The sequence below is a fragment of the Rhipicephalus microplus genome, unplaced genomic scaffold (assembly GCF_043290135.1).
Source record: "Rhipicephalus microplus isolate Deutch F79 unplaced genomic scaffold, USDA_Rmic scaffold_27, whole genome shotgun sequence".
In the NCBI taxonomy this organism is placed as follows: Eukaryota; Metazoa; Arthropoda; class Arachnida; order Ixodida; family Ixodidae; genus Rhipicephalus; species Rhipicephalus microplus.
Window position 1 is genome coordinate 7,408,418 of NW_027464600.1, and position 13,626 is coordinate 7,422,043.

The following is a 13,626-nucleotide window of genomic DNA, read 5'->3' on the forward strand; positions in this document are numbered from 1 at the left end:
CGAATCAGATCACTGAGTACGTTAGTGCGACTTTATTCTCTATTGAAATGAGAATGTTGCTACTTGAAGACACCGTAAATAAAAAAGAGCTTCCCCAGTGAATTAACGTATCTTATACGCCAATTTCCCATTCGGTTAAAGTGTGCCGCAATTCTTGCGTGGTGGTGGCGGTGGCGTGGTCACTCTTATGGCTCCTTCACACTGAATGTTCGGCCGCCAAAAGCGTGCCGAATTCGCTTCGGCAGCGGCGAGATCCACCGAAAAGGCCCTCTCCGCGCCGATCGCTCTCGCACCGATGTCAACTTGTTAAACGGCTGATAGCGGAAACGTTGCGAAAACTGTCTTGCTTCGGCCTGTTGCATTTTGACGGAACACGAGTACAAATGCTATTGCACGTCTTACTTGCTTGGAAAGGAGAACGCAAACACGCGTTTTGGGGGCAGTAGCCGGAGCACATGGTGGCAACGCGATCGGCTTGAAAAAATAACAGGAGGAAAAGTTTCCGCCTTACCTTTTTTCCTTAAGCATTTCGAGTTCCTCTCAGTGTGCAGCAGGTGACGCAGCAATACGTCGGCAAATGCGATTATCAGCGCACATGCCTTACGTATATGTAAACACACGTGGACTGTGCGCGTACTGTGCCACGCTTAACACGGCGGATGTGTAAACGATGGCGGAAATATGGCAGCAATTTTTATAAGGTCACTAGCGCCCCCACATTTAACAGGAGGAGGAGGAGAAGGGAAGAAATGAAGGGCAGGGAGGTCAACCAGACGCACGTCCGGTTTGCTACCCTGCACTGGGGGAAGGGTTGAGGGGATTAAAGGAGAAGAGAGAGAGAAGTGAAGGGCAACGTGTGTGTAGATGTGACCTTGTCCATTGCACGCTTATAAGCGGTGGCGTAGTCCGGTCGTCTTTAGAAAACTTAGCAATGCCCGCGTCGCTTTGCTGGCCAGCGACGCGTAGAGCCATGAGCCAAGTATCTTCTCTTCGGAAAAAGGTCTACTGTCTAGTGTCTCTAACGTTTCGCGTAGCAAGTTGCGTTCGCTCGCAAAACGTTCACATGAACACAGTAGATGTTCTATTGTCTCGTCAGTGTCGCACGATTCACATCGGGAGCTATCCGCCATTCCTACGCGAAAGGAGTACGCCTTTGTAAAAGCTACTCCTAACCACAGGCGGCACAGTAAAGTTGCATCCTGGCGGGAGAGGTCCGATAGAACTTGAAGCTTTCTCGATGGGTTCAATTTGTGTAGGCGGCGGTTCCTGACACTGGGGTCGCTCAGCCAAGTTTTCGACATGGTGTTAGCGAACGAGTGAAGGCCCCTTGCAGCGTCGGTTCTCGACAATGGAATTGGGGTTGTCTGGGCGTCCGCGTGGGTGGATCGGGCAGCATTATCAGCAAGGTCGTTACCGACAATACCATAATGTCCCGGTAACCACTGAAACACCAAGTCATGTCCTTTCGATAAAACTTCGTGAATCAGTTCTCTTATTTCATTCACTAGTTGTTGATGCTCCCTCTGTCGTAAAGGTGATTGCAAGCTCTGAAGGGATGCCTTGGAGTCGCAGAACACAGCCCATTTTTGAGGTCGGGCTTCCGCGATATAAAGTATAGCAGCACGTAAGGCGGCAAGCTCCGCTGCTGTGGATGTTGTCCTATGCGACAGTTTGACCTTTATAGTGCCCTGGTACGCCGGGATGACAACAGCACCTGTGGAGCTGTCAGCCGAGACCGATCCATCGGTGTAAATGTGGGTCCTCTGGCCGTATTTTTCGTTGAGTAGCGACAATGTCACCTGTCGTAGGACCACTGTTGAATGATGGCTCTTGTTCGTTATTCCCGGAATAGTGAGGCACACCTGTGGTTGTTGTAGGCACCGCGGGGGTGACGCTGGTCTTTTTGCTGCAGTGAAGCCAAAAGGAAGGCATTCTCTATGGGCAGAAATAATCTTTGAAAACATCGCGTGTGGTCTTTGAAGTGGCAACGCTGCAACATGGTGACCAGGAACTCGGCAGAGGTGTCTTATGTGGGCTCTCAAATTGTCAGTGGTGATGTATGTTCGATTTGGATGCTCTCTTGCGATCATAATTGCCCCGTAGGTTGAGGTGCATCGCGGCAATCCTAAGCACACGCGTAGTGCTTGTCCTTGCAGACTTTCGAGAGTGCGGATGTTCGTCTTGCACGTACTTGCCAGTAACGGCAAGCTGTAGCGCAAAAATCCCAGAAACAGTGCCCTGTATAGCTGCATCATTGACCTTATCGATGTGCCCCAAGATTTTCCGCAGAGGAACCGCATTATATGGACGATGGAAGTTAGCCTTCTCTTCAGGTAATTGCAGTGGGCACTCCAAGAAAGGTCCCTGTCAATAATCACACCCAGGAAGCGATGGTTCTTCTGGTATGGAATATTTTGTCCATTGATGGTAACGGGGTATTGTGTCATGGCTCTGCGAGTAAACGCAACCGATGCACATTTCTCCGTTGAGACGGAAAGACCTTGCTTGCGGAGATATGAGCATGTCAGAGTGGCAGCCTGCTGGACTCTTGCACGTACTTGTAGACGAGTTGCAGCCGAAGTCCATAGAAAAATATCGTCAGCATATATGGATATGAGGATAGTACTTGGCAAAATTTCAGGAAGTCCTACTATCACGAGGTTAAATAAAGTGGGACTTAATACGGCGCCTTGAGGGACGCCACGGGAGGTATAGTAATTGGTGGTAGGTCCATCTGAGGTTTGTACAAAAAAGGACCTTCTCGTCAAATAATCCTGGATCCATTGGAACATCCGACTACCGATTCCAACAGCTTCCAACGAGTCTAGGATGGCTTTATGTGTTACATTATCATAAGCCCCTTTGACGTCGAGGAAGAGTGCCAGTGGTATGCGCTTGAGGCTCTTCTGTTGCTGGATAAATGTTGTGAGATCAATCACGTTGTCAAGAGATGACCTACCTCGCCGAAAACTCGTCATGCAGTTTGGATATACGTTGTAGCGCTCCAGGTACCATTCTAGGCGTGTAAGTATCATCCTTTCCATGACTTTTCCTACGCAACTTGCGAGGGCAACAGGGCGAAATGATGTCAAATCAAATGGTGACTTTCCTGCTTTGAGTAGTGGCACAAGTCAACTTATCTTCCAATCCTGGGGAACATTGCCCGCCAGCCATGAGTGGTTGTAATAGCTTAACAACTGTCCCCTTGCCTCCTGTTGAAGGTTTGCTAGAGCGGCGTAGGTGATGCCATCGGGTCCTGGTGAAGATGATCGTCGGGAAGCCGCCAAAGATGCGTCAAGTTCTTCTATAGTGAAAAGATTGTCCATTTCGTAGATGCGGGGATCAGGGATAACACTCCTAATGGTGCCAGCGGACAAGGCGGACACACCAGCGATTCGCGTACAAAACTCATTTGCCACTTCAAGTTGGGTGTGGCCTAAATGTAGGGCTAAAGCCATGAAAGGATGTCTTTGTTGGGGAGTCGAGCGCAGGCCATGAATAGTGCTCCAGATGCATGACAACGGCTTTCGGGGATCCAATGATTCGCAGAATGATTTCCAGCGTTCCTGTTCAAGTTTGTCTAAACGTCGTTGGACTTTTTTCTGTATGCGTCGTGCCAGCCTCAAGTCGCATATTGCTTTCGTCCGCCTGTATCTTCTTTCCGCCCTTCGGCGAAGCGCGCACAGTTTTTCCAGTTCAACGTCGAAATCTGAACGCTTGCCGGTGAACGGGAGGAGACAGGAAGCTTCCCTCATTGCCTCTTTGATGACATCCTCTAAGTTCTGCTCAGGGTCTTCACGGCATGTATTTTCCATGAGTCGCTGAAATTTGGACCAATCAATTCTTCGTATTGTGGTCTTAGGAAAGGAGTTAGTAAGACCCCTTATTCGCATATAAGTTGGAATGTGGTCACTCCCATGCGTTTCAATGTCTGAAAACCAGTGCACTTGTCTGAAAACCAGTGCAGAAAACAAGTTTCTGGATACAAGAGTCAAATCGAGGCAACTGCTGTACGTAAGGCCCCGCAGGTATGTAGGACTGCCATCATTTAAGAAACATAGGTCATGCTTGGAAGCGAATGACACGAGGTTTCTTCCTTTAGCGTTGATCGTCGAACTACCCCAGATTAAGTGATGTGCGTTGAAGTCTCCAGTTATAACCCACGGGCCCGTAGTTGTTGTCAGTATGTCTCGTAGTCGGTCTTGTTCAAATCGTGCGGATGGTGATATGTAGACACAAATGAGTGTGAATGACACTTTTTCCTTTTTAAAACGTAAGCAGACATATTGATTGTCATCATGCGGTTGAACTGCATGATGCACATATGTGAAATCTGTGCGAATGTAAACAACCACCTTGCTGCGTTCCTCGCACGTTGAAGAAACGAAAGATTCATACCCTGATAGTTTAGGAGGTTGTTGCACGTTTGGTTCACATATAACTATCATAGGAATACGATTCATGAATATATACTGACGGAATGAAGAGATGCGGGATCTCAGGCCTCTCGCGTTCCACTGCATTATCGACGCTTGTCGGACCTCGTTGCGGAAGGAGAAAATTGGTCGAGCCATGGTTGCTACTGGAGACTTGCAAATACTGGACTTAGAGCATCCAGTACTTGTAGTGCACTCTGAGCGAGTGGAGACTTCAGGCTGCTGCACAGCTTTCGCATGTCATCCAGCAGTGTTCGGAACATTCTGATGACTTCTGTGTCCTCCTCAGGCAGCTTGTCAGCGGCTGGCTGGATTGATGTGACTGTCGATGTGCGCTTGGAATTTGCAGATGGCTGTGATTTCGGCAATGAAGGCCAAACTGATTCATCTGCAACAGTGCTGCTCGTTGGTTTGTTGATCGCGCTGGCCGCCTTCGGTCTGGGAGGCAAGGGCGGTGGAAGAGAAGGGTGGTGGAGTGGTGCTTTCGATGCAGCGTCTGCGGCATTCTTTGATGAACTGCGGCAACGATGACGCCTCTTTCGGACGGTCCTGGCAGCCTCTCGATGCGACGAATTGTCTCTGACCATTTGTTTCAATACCGCTATTTCTCTTTGGATTTTGGGGCATTCTTTTGACGAAGCTGCATGTGACCCATGACAATTCGAGCATTTTAGGGTAGTTGCTTCGCAGTCATCCGCAGAATGGGCTTCCGCGCAACGAGGACACACCGTCCTATTTTCGCATACGCTTCTCACGTGGCCCATCTTCATGCACTTATAACACTGTAAGGGCTTCGGTATGAAAGGTCGCACTGAATGCCGAAAATGGCCCACCTTTACGTGTGAATGAAGAGAGTCGCCCTTGAACATGATCTTCAAGCAGCGTGAGTTTCCCAAACGGACAACTTTTGCGATGACGTTGGCTTCATTTGCCGGTTTGACCAGAACATCGAAGTCGGAGCTGGGAATGGCAGTATCCACATCGTAGATGACTCCAGTGACGACGTTAGAGCTCACAGGAATGTAGGAGCGAACTTTCATTCCCCCCAACTCGTTGACGTTGCGCAGTACATTAAGTGCCGCAGCATGCAAAACGTCGATGGCCAATACGTTCTTACGCGTGTTCACTCTGATGTCTGTGATCTCGCTTGGCACGAGTCCTTCCAGCATCACCGAAACAGATTGCCTGTTGAGGCGCTTCATGTTACTGTCCGGTACCTCAGGGACAAAAAGGATAGTGTTTGTCACGGGTCTCCTTGGCACTCTGTCGTTCAACGTACTCGATGACGAAGATGTTCTGACGTTCCGCCTCTTCGCTTTACGGCTCAGCACCAGCTTAAAATCGTCGTCGTCAGAAGGCTCTTCGCTGCTCATTGAGTAAACAAGAGTGCCCTCGCTGTCGTAGTCGCTGTAGAGTCCCGTACGCTTCCTGGATGCGGCCACCGCCGACGCCGCCGTAACTGGCGGACGTCCGTGGGCGTCCACGTCCATCACCGACGGACACGGATGTGATATTCGCGAAGTTCACTTAAACTTAGGTGAAATAAGAGAGCACCTACTGAAACTGCGATCTGCTAAGCAATCACTTCGTCGTCGTTTAACAGATTTTTCTGTGCAGTAGTGTCCTGGAATCCCAATAGCAAGAGTACCAAACACGTCACGCCAAAATGTGTGAACCTTTAGGCGAAAAGCTTCACATTACTTCCTACACGAACTACCTTCGTGATTACAGGATGCTGTAACGGCTGTAACTACGGGACGTATCGCGGAGTTCTTACACGTGCAGGAATGAGTTAGCGCGAAAAGCAATGCCGTGGTAGCTTTTGGAAGACACTGCGTTACACTTTTACATTTCGCAGGGGCGAAAATTTTTTTTTTCGATTTCGAGGAGAAAACAGTGGTGAAACGGGACAAAAAAAGAAAGACCACCCTACACAGGCGCTCGAGTTGTGCGGTCTTTCTTACTTCGTCCCGTTTTTGCGCTGATTACTCCTCATTATATAGTACCAACTGGCCCTTCAAGGCACTCTTCTGTGATTTGTTTCAATTTTACGAACTTCCTGATTTAACAAAATCGTTGAGGTAAGGCACGTTGAATAGAGTTCTGAATGCATGAACAGGCCCTGTGTGCGCGTGCACGCGAAAAGAAGCTCTGTTTCACGTATGGGGCAGAGAAGTTGGCAAAGCCGCAGAGGTCATCAATTGTTCCCTCTAAAAAAAGAAGGAAACACGCATGCGGCAAACACCAAATAAAGTCTTAAAACAAACGCCAAGCGTAAATCTTTAGCACCCGTGTTTTTAATTGCAAACCCACATGACTGTAAAAGAGCTGACTGATCGCAGACAAGCCCACGATCGAGAAAGCATCGATTATTGGTAAATGACGCGAAGAAATACGCGTTATGCAATCGGCGCCACCTGTAGAGACTGTGTTGTGTGCCAAGTATTTTGCGTGTGACGACTCTGTCACCGGAATCTGTAGATCATGACCGTATTACAGTTTTTTTTTTTTTTTTACTATGATGAGCAATCATAGCATCTGTACAGAGTGCCCACCTGCTATGGTCTCAGTAGAGACTGGCAGTATTGCAAATAAATAAATATTCGCTTGAAAAAGAAACTCAATTTGTTCGCCTAAGGCGACAAGAATATTCTCTTCCTGTGCCTTTCTGGTTTTGCCCTGCCTAACTGACCTTTGACCAAGTGACAATGTCATGAGATTAAGTCATACGATGTGACGTCACGGAGACGTCAAACATTTTGGCGACCATGCACTGACGTCAAATGAAGGAGTATCACATGTGCATGATTTTTCACATCGCTCATGTTGACGCCTGAGCCGCGGGAAGATGGCCGACGCTGACACGGTTGATTTCCGCATTTGATGAGGCATCCAAGGGTTTCGCTTTGAAATAAAGCGCGGCTATGGTGGGCTAAAACCGGCGACATTAGGATACTATTACATTTTATTCACAGAACTGGTACGGTAGAGAACAAAGATAGTTGTCCGCAAAGTTCCTTCATGACTAGTTATACTTTGATAACTTCATCCGTAAATAGATGTTGTCTGCTTTACGTTCATGCGCACATACTTAAATGAACTAAAACTAAAAAAAACAATGAACCTTCGTTTTCAATCCGGTCCAATCAAACTTTCTTCGTCCGCCTTGGTCCCCAAAGAAAATTGTTTCGAGCTGAACCTGCTCACTTACCGGGTTTACTCAAGCAACACCACCTGCGTCCGTTGAACCAGGGCCTTTTTGGCCTTCAGGTCCTAACAACTGAGCAGGGCCGCCTCCCATTCCTCTTTCCTGTGGTGTTAATAGACGGTCTCCCAGGAATATTGAGGCAGCTGCGTAGCAGGAAATAAGTTATCTAGAGCGCAAAGAAAGGTAGTATAACGTTTTTTGTGAAGTGTGGAAATAAAACAAAGACGTGAAAGATGGCGTGGTATTATTGGTGCTCCGACGTCAAATTTTGATATTATAAGGGCTATGTCTCAATGTCGTTCGAAAAATATATAGAGGGACTTTCTATACCTACTAGATATAGTCCGGGCTCAATCTCTTAATTGTGAATAAAACTTAGAGGTCAGCAAATGCAAACATGACCTTATTGAATAATGAAGTCAAACATGTGTGTTTGTTGAGGTGTGGAATATTTTTTCACAGCTGTTATGGATCGGCACTTGTGAGATATGTTCTGTTCAGTTTTTTCACAATATTTTTTCTCCTTGCCCACCGTATTTTCAATAGAAGTGGCTTGAATTACCTTCTTTTCTTTCTTTGCCGCTCACAATTATCTGCATAGTAAAATGCGAGCAAACGAAAGACAAAATAATACTTGCTACATTAGACTTCAACTCACCATTTGCGCATAAGGGTACATAAAAGCCGATCAATAGGCTATTTAGAATAGAATAGAGTAGAATAGTTTATTTCGAACATAGTTACATACAACAAAAAATATGTCCACGAGGCAAGGCAAAAGGACACTCGTACGCCCATGACGAGGCCTTCACCTCGGACTCACACGTCGGGCAGCCAGGAGCAAAACCGAAAAAAATGAATACGTTTCAGCAAAAAAAAAACAAATAAAGAGAAACCAGAAACAAAACAATTAAGCACAGTGCTCATTACACAGCTTATATAAACAAAAGTTAACAGTAAAATCTCATTGAGACAAAACTTATTTAAAGTTTGCGTTATTTGCGTTTACATTTTACATTTTACATTTTATTGAGGTTGTTATGACCACATTTCAAGAAATGCACAACACTGATTAGACCCATAGCCATAGGCTAGTAAGGGGTCTACCGGGAGAAAGTGTACAAGCAGAATACAATTTGTATATAAGAAAAAATCAAAACATCAAAAAACGTTGATTTTTCAAAAAACGAACAAAAATACAAGAAGATACACATTGTTGCACTTTGTTCATAAATAATGAAATAATCAAGTATAGACAAAACATCAAAATATGTGTAAGGCTTAGTACATGGTCATTACTATTGATCTACATGTAGCAAATATTTTTTGAGTGCGCTCGAAAAAACCCTAGAATCTTTAATCTGAAGTGGTATGTTATTCCACACTTTAGCTCCTACGAACTGTAGTAAGCGTTCACCATACACGTTTTTAGTGGGTGGAAGATTAAAATTCCGCAATGTCATGCATCTAGTGACGCGGGACGAGGAAGAAAAGATAGATACATCGAAACGTACACTGTGTGCAATAACATTGTTGATGGTGACTGCGGTTTTATGCTGCCGTATGTAATCAAAAGGTAGAATATCCAACTTGTGAAACAAAGACTCACTGGGTTCATTATATGCCGCATAATCTATAATTCTAAGTGCACGCTTTTGTAATATCCGGATAGGATCAAGGTAAGTTTTAAAGGTCCATCCCCATGAGTCTAAGCAGTATGATAGATGACTATGAACAAACGAAAAATAAAGGACTCTGAGAATATTTCTACTAAAATAATTTCTAGCAGCCAGTAGCATACTGCAGCCAGATGCTAGCTTAGTACAAACAGAGTTAATTTGTTTTTTTCTAGTGTAATTGGCTGTCGAACACTACACCGAGATATTTAAGTTCAATTACATGCTCAAGTTGGCAGTTGTTCATTGTAAGTCGAAATGACTCACAGTTTACATTTCGGTAACGGGAGTGAAAAATGGTGTATTTGGTTTTCTTTGCATTGAGTGTTAATTTGTTCACTGTAAACCATTTAAAAATATTTTCTAGTTCTTCATTAGCTCTACATTCTAGATCGGCTATGTTATCGCCGGTAACTATTAAAGCTGTGTCATCAGCGTACATTAGCAACTCGGCCGATTTGAGTATGCATGGCAGATCATTTCCGTATAATGAGAATAATAGTGGCCCCAGGACTGACCCCTGAGAAACCCCTGTCTTTATGTTTAATAATGACGACGTAAGATCTTGCATGTTGACCATTTGATGACGTCCATCAATGTAGTTAGAAAGGAGGCTAAAACCTTTGCCGCGGAATCCATAGTGTTTTAATTTCATAAGCAAAATATTATGGTCGACGGTATCGAATGCCTTTTTTAAATCAATGAAGACAACTGCCACAAGAAGGTTGTTGTGCAGTGCTTTGTTAATCTTCTGTGATAACGATAACACAGCTGTTGATGTGGAATGGTGTGATCTAAATCCATGCTGCTCCGGGCAAAAAGCATTATATTTTTCTAAGAATAGGCGCATTCGTTTTCCAAGAATCTTTTCAAATATGGTGTTTATAATGCTTATCACAGATATGGGCCGATAGCTTGAAGGATCAGAGCGATTGCCCTCTTTATATACCGGCACAACTTTGGCGTTTTTTAAACAAGATGGGTACGTCGACGTACGCAAGCAATGGTTAAATACGTGGCACAAGATGGAACTCAAAATATCAATGTTATCTTTCACTAAGCGAGCAGTAATACCATCTATTCCACTGGCTTTGTTCGTGCTTATAGTGGCAACAGTGTCATGAATTTCATCCTCACTGATGTAGTGAAGAGCAAACGTATTTGTTAAGGAGGTTGAAAAACATTTCATTTCTCTACTAGGGAATTTCGCGGCTAAGGTAGAGCCGATTTCAGTAAAGAATAGATTAAATTTACCAAGTATACGCGCATCGACTACATCAGGTGATACACGCTGTGTTGGTTCTTTACCGACAACTTCTTTTACAATTTGCCATGTTTTCTTTGAATCGCCTTGTGCTTGAAAAATGAGTCGAGAATAATAGACCTTTTTTTGTTGCCTCAATAGATTCACGGATTGGTTTCTTAAAAGTTTGAATTGACCTAAATAATATTTATTTTCTTTGTGCTGTCTCCACTTGTGGTACCAGAAGTCTTTCTTCTTCAGCAATGCAAGGATCTCTGTTGTCATCCAAGGAGTTAGCGGAGTGTTATATGAGCGTGCGGACACGTGTGAACGACTGCGTTCAATGGCATGGCGAAGTTTAACAATTATACAATGTTATGCAAATACAAAAACCTACATGATTTTCGCGTTCATTGCAAAACAATAATATATTTCAAGGAGGCAGGAACAGTTGCTTTACTTGTTTTTCTAAACATGACATACTTGAGTTTTGATTGGCCAATTCTGTTAAGGATGGGTATGCATGCAACAATGAAATAATCTGATAATCTATACTTTAGTACCGTAATTAGTCCTTAGTCTTGATCCCGTTAATGAAATAGTGCGAATGTCATACGCCACTTCTCTGTTTAGATATTTGTTTGAGAACATGGTACGATCATGCTTGAATTCATGGAAAATCATTGTTGCCAAAGAAAACGGGTATAATTTTGAGAATGGTGGCGCGTTCAGAGTTTTATACAAAGAGTTAATTGATGGGGGAGGATGAAATGAAATAATTTTTAAGCTTCCTTTTCGTAAAGAAGAAACATGTTCAGCATCAGTCTTGTTGCAAGTACTCCCCAAAAGATGACAATAAGGTAGATGAACGTCTACAGTAAAATTCTTAGGCTTATGTAGTTAATTATAAGTATGGTTATCATGCAGTGCCTCTCGTGGTCAGTATGTGGCACCGCAGATGTGCATGTGGACGAACGTTCATGCTCAATTCGTGGGATTATCTCCGTCAGCAGTACCCTGCTGTTTCATTTTCCTTTTTAAATATACGAATAGGCGACATATCGAGACTGCCTTCTTCGCTGGCAGTTGCTAATTCTGAAGTACGGATTGAAAGATTTAAAGCGCACCCTTTGGTGCAGCTTGAGTGAACATACCACAAAACCACCGCTGCTTGTGTACAGAACAGAACACGAGACAGATTGCAATAGGTTTTTACTAAATCTTTGACACATTCTAGGTAGTTACCTAGGTAGTCACCTAGGTGACTACCTAGGTGATTCTAGGTAGTCACCTCATTTCCACTACCATTGGTGGAAATGGCACCTTTAATGACAACCCAATCATGGCGTCATTGTAAATGGGTAGACAATTTGTGCTTCCCTTTGTCTAGGCCACTGCCTATGATTTTTGAGCTCTTAGTTACCATATAATCACTCATGTATGACTACGCATGGTTACATTGCCAGAAAAAAAAGAAGAAAAAAAGCTTGAGTAGACCCTTGACGTTCCCGTTTAAGAGTTGAACGCGATAGCGATATCCTGTCCCTAATCTGCTCCTCGGCCACTGAAACACGCCACTTTCAACATTTTCGATAATATTTCACTAATCCACTATACAAACTCCTGAGCAACATAATCAGTATGAACTATCGCATCCAACTTTGTAAGGCAAAGCTTAAGGGTCTTGTCATAATCATTCCTACTTTAGTCATAATCAGTCACTGGCTGAGCTGAACTCAGTGAATTTTACACACTAAGGTCGTCATCTTTTTCTTGCCCTAATAGTGAATCTTTTGCCACGAAATTGTCTGCCTAACACTCTATGAACAGTCAGTTACCAAAAGATGAACTATAGGCATCATAGACACACGAAAAGATTGTTCCAGAAGCAGTAGAATATCGTTTGTGATAATAAAAGCATGCAAATTGACGGTGGATGAAAAGCTAAGGCCGAGCAAAAATACTTATGCTTTTAAAAAGAAAACAAAGACGATGTAAAAGCTCATATGTGGCAAAAGTTATGGCGCTGCTCAAGCGTAGCTAACAGAAAATCTCAAGTTTTGCACTGTGCATTGAAAACACACAAATTCGCACGGCAAGGATGATAACTTTTAAGGGCACACAAGGAAGTGTGAACCAAAATAGGATTGGGATGTAGGCCCGGAGAGTGCACACAAAGTTCATGTAACAGTGCCGAGGGATAAGACAACATTTAGTAGGGAAAATCTTACATTTCCCCAGCGTTAAGTGAAGACACATTTACAACAAAAGGCAGCGATACTATAAGTACGGGATTGTGGAGAGCCCCGGGGACTGCCAGGTAAATGATGCGAAAGGAGGCGCCATCTTTACCGCTGGGGTGCAAATGTGTTTACGCCCGCTTCTCTGGGAGAGAAAACAACAACAGCTAAAAACATGATCACTTTAGGCGATGTGGTAAAAGCTTTGGCTGTCCAATAGATTGCCGGGAAGCGGCAGACGCGACAAACGCACTAGAACTACGAACCATCGGTTTAAAATTCTTTCCTTCATTCTTTATTCAGCCAGTTTATTTTTTTTTGTTATTTTTGATTACCAAACTGTACATATGAGAGCTTTTTATTTTTATTTCGTCAGGAAGCGGTTATCCGTGGAACGCTTTCACAGCTGTACTTGCCTTGTCTATTATTTATTATTTTTTTTGGACTTGGTAGGCCTCCCTCGGTGCAGACGGTTTATGTAGTCCATGGTTTGTTTGCACTTTCTTTCTTTCTTTCTTTCTTTCTTTCTTTCTTTCTTTCTTTCTTTCTTTCTTTCTTTCTCTTTTTCTTTCTTCCTTTTTCTTTTTTTCCTTTCTTTTCTTTCTTTCGTTGTTTTTTCTTTTCTTTCTTCATTTCTTTCTTTCTTTCTCCTCACTCCAGCTATTGGATGAAGCCCTTATTTTCCTCTCGCTTTTGCGCACGAATGCTCAAGCATGGAATGAAGGCTGCCGGTATTGTGTAGAAATTGTGTTCTCTCGCTAAAACGCCCTGTTGTTCTTTCCCCTTCCCATCTCTTTGTTTCGCTTCCATCGCACGCTGGCAC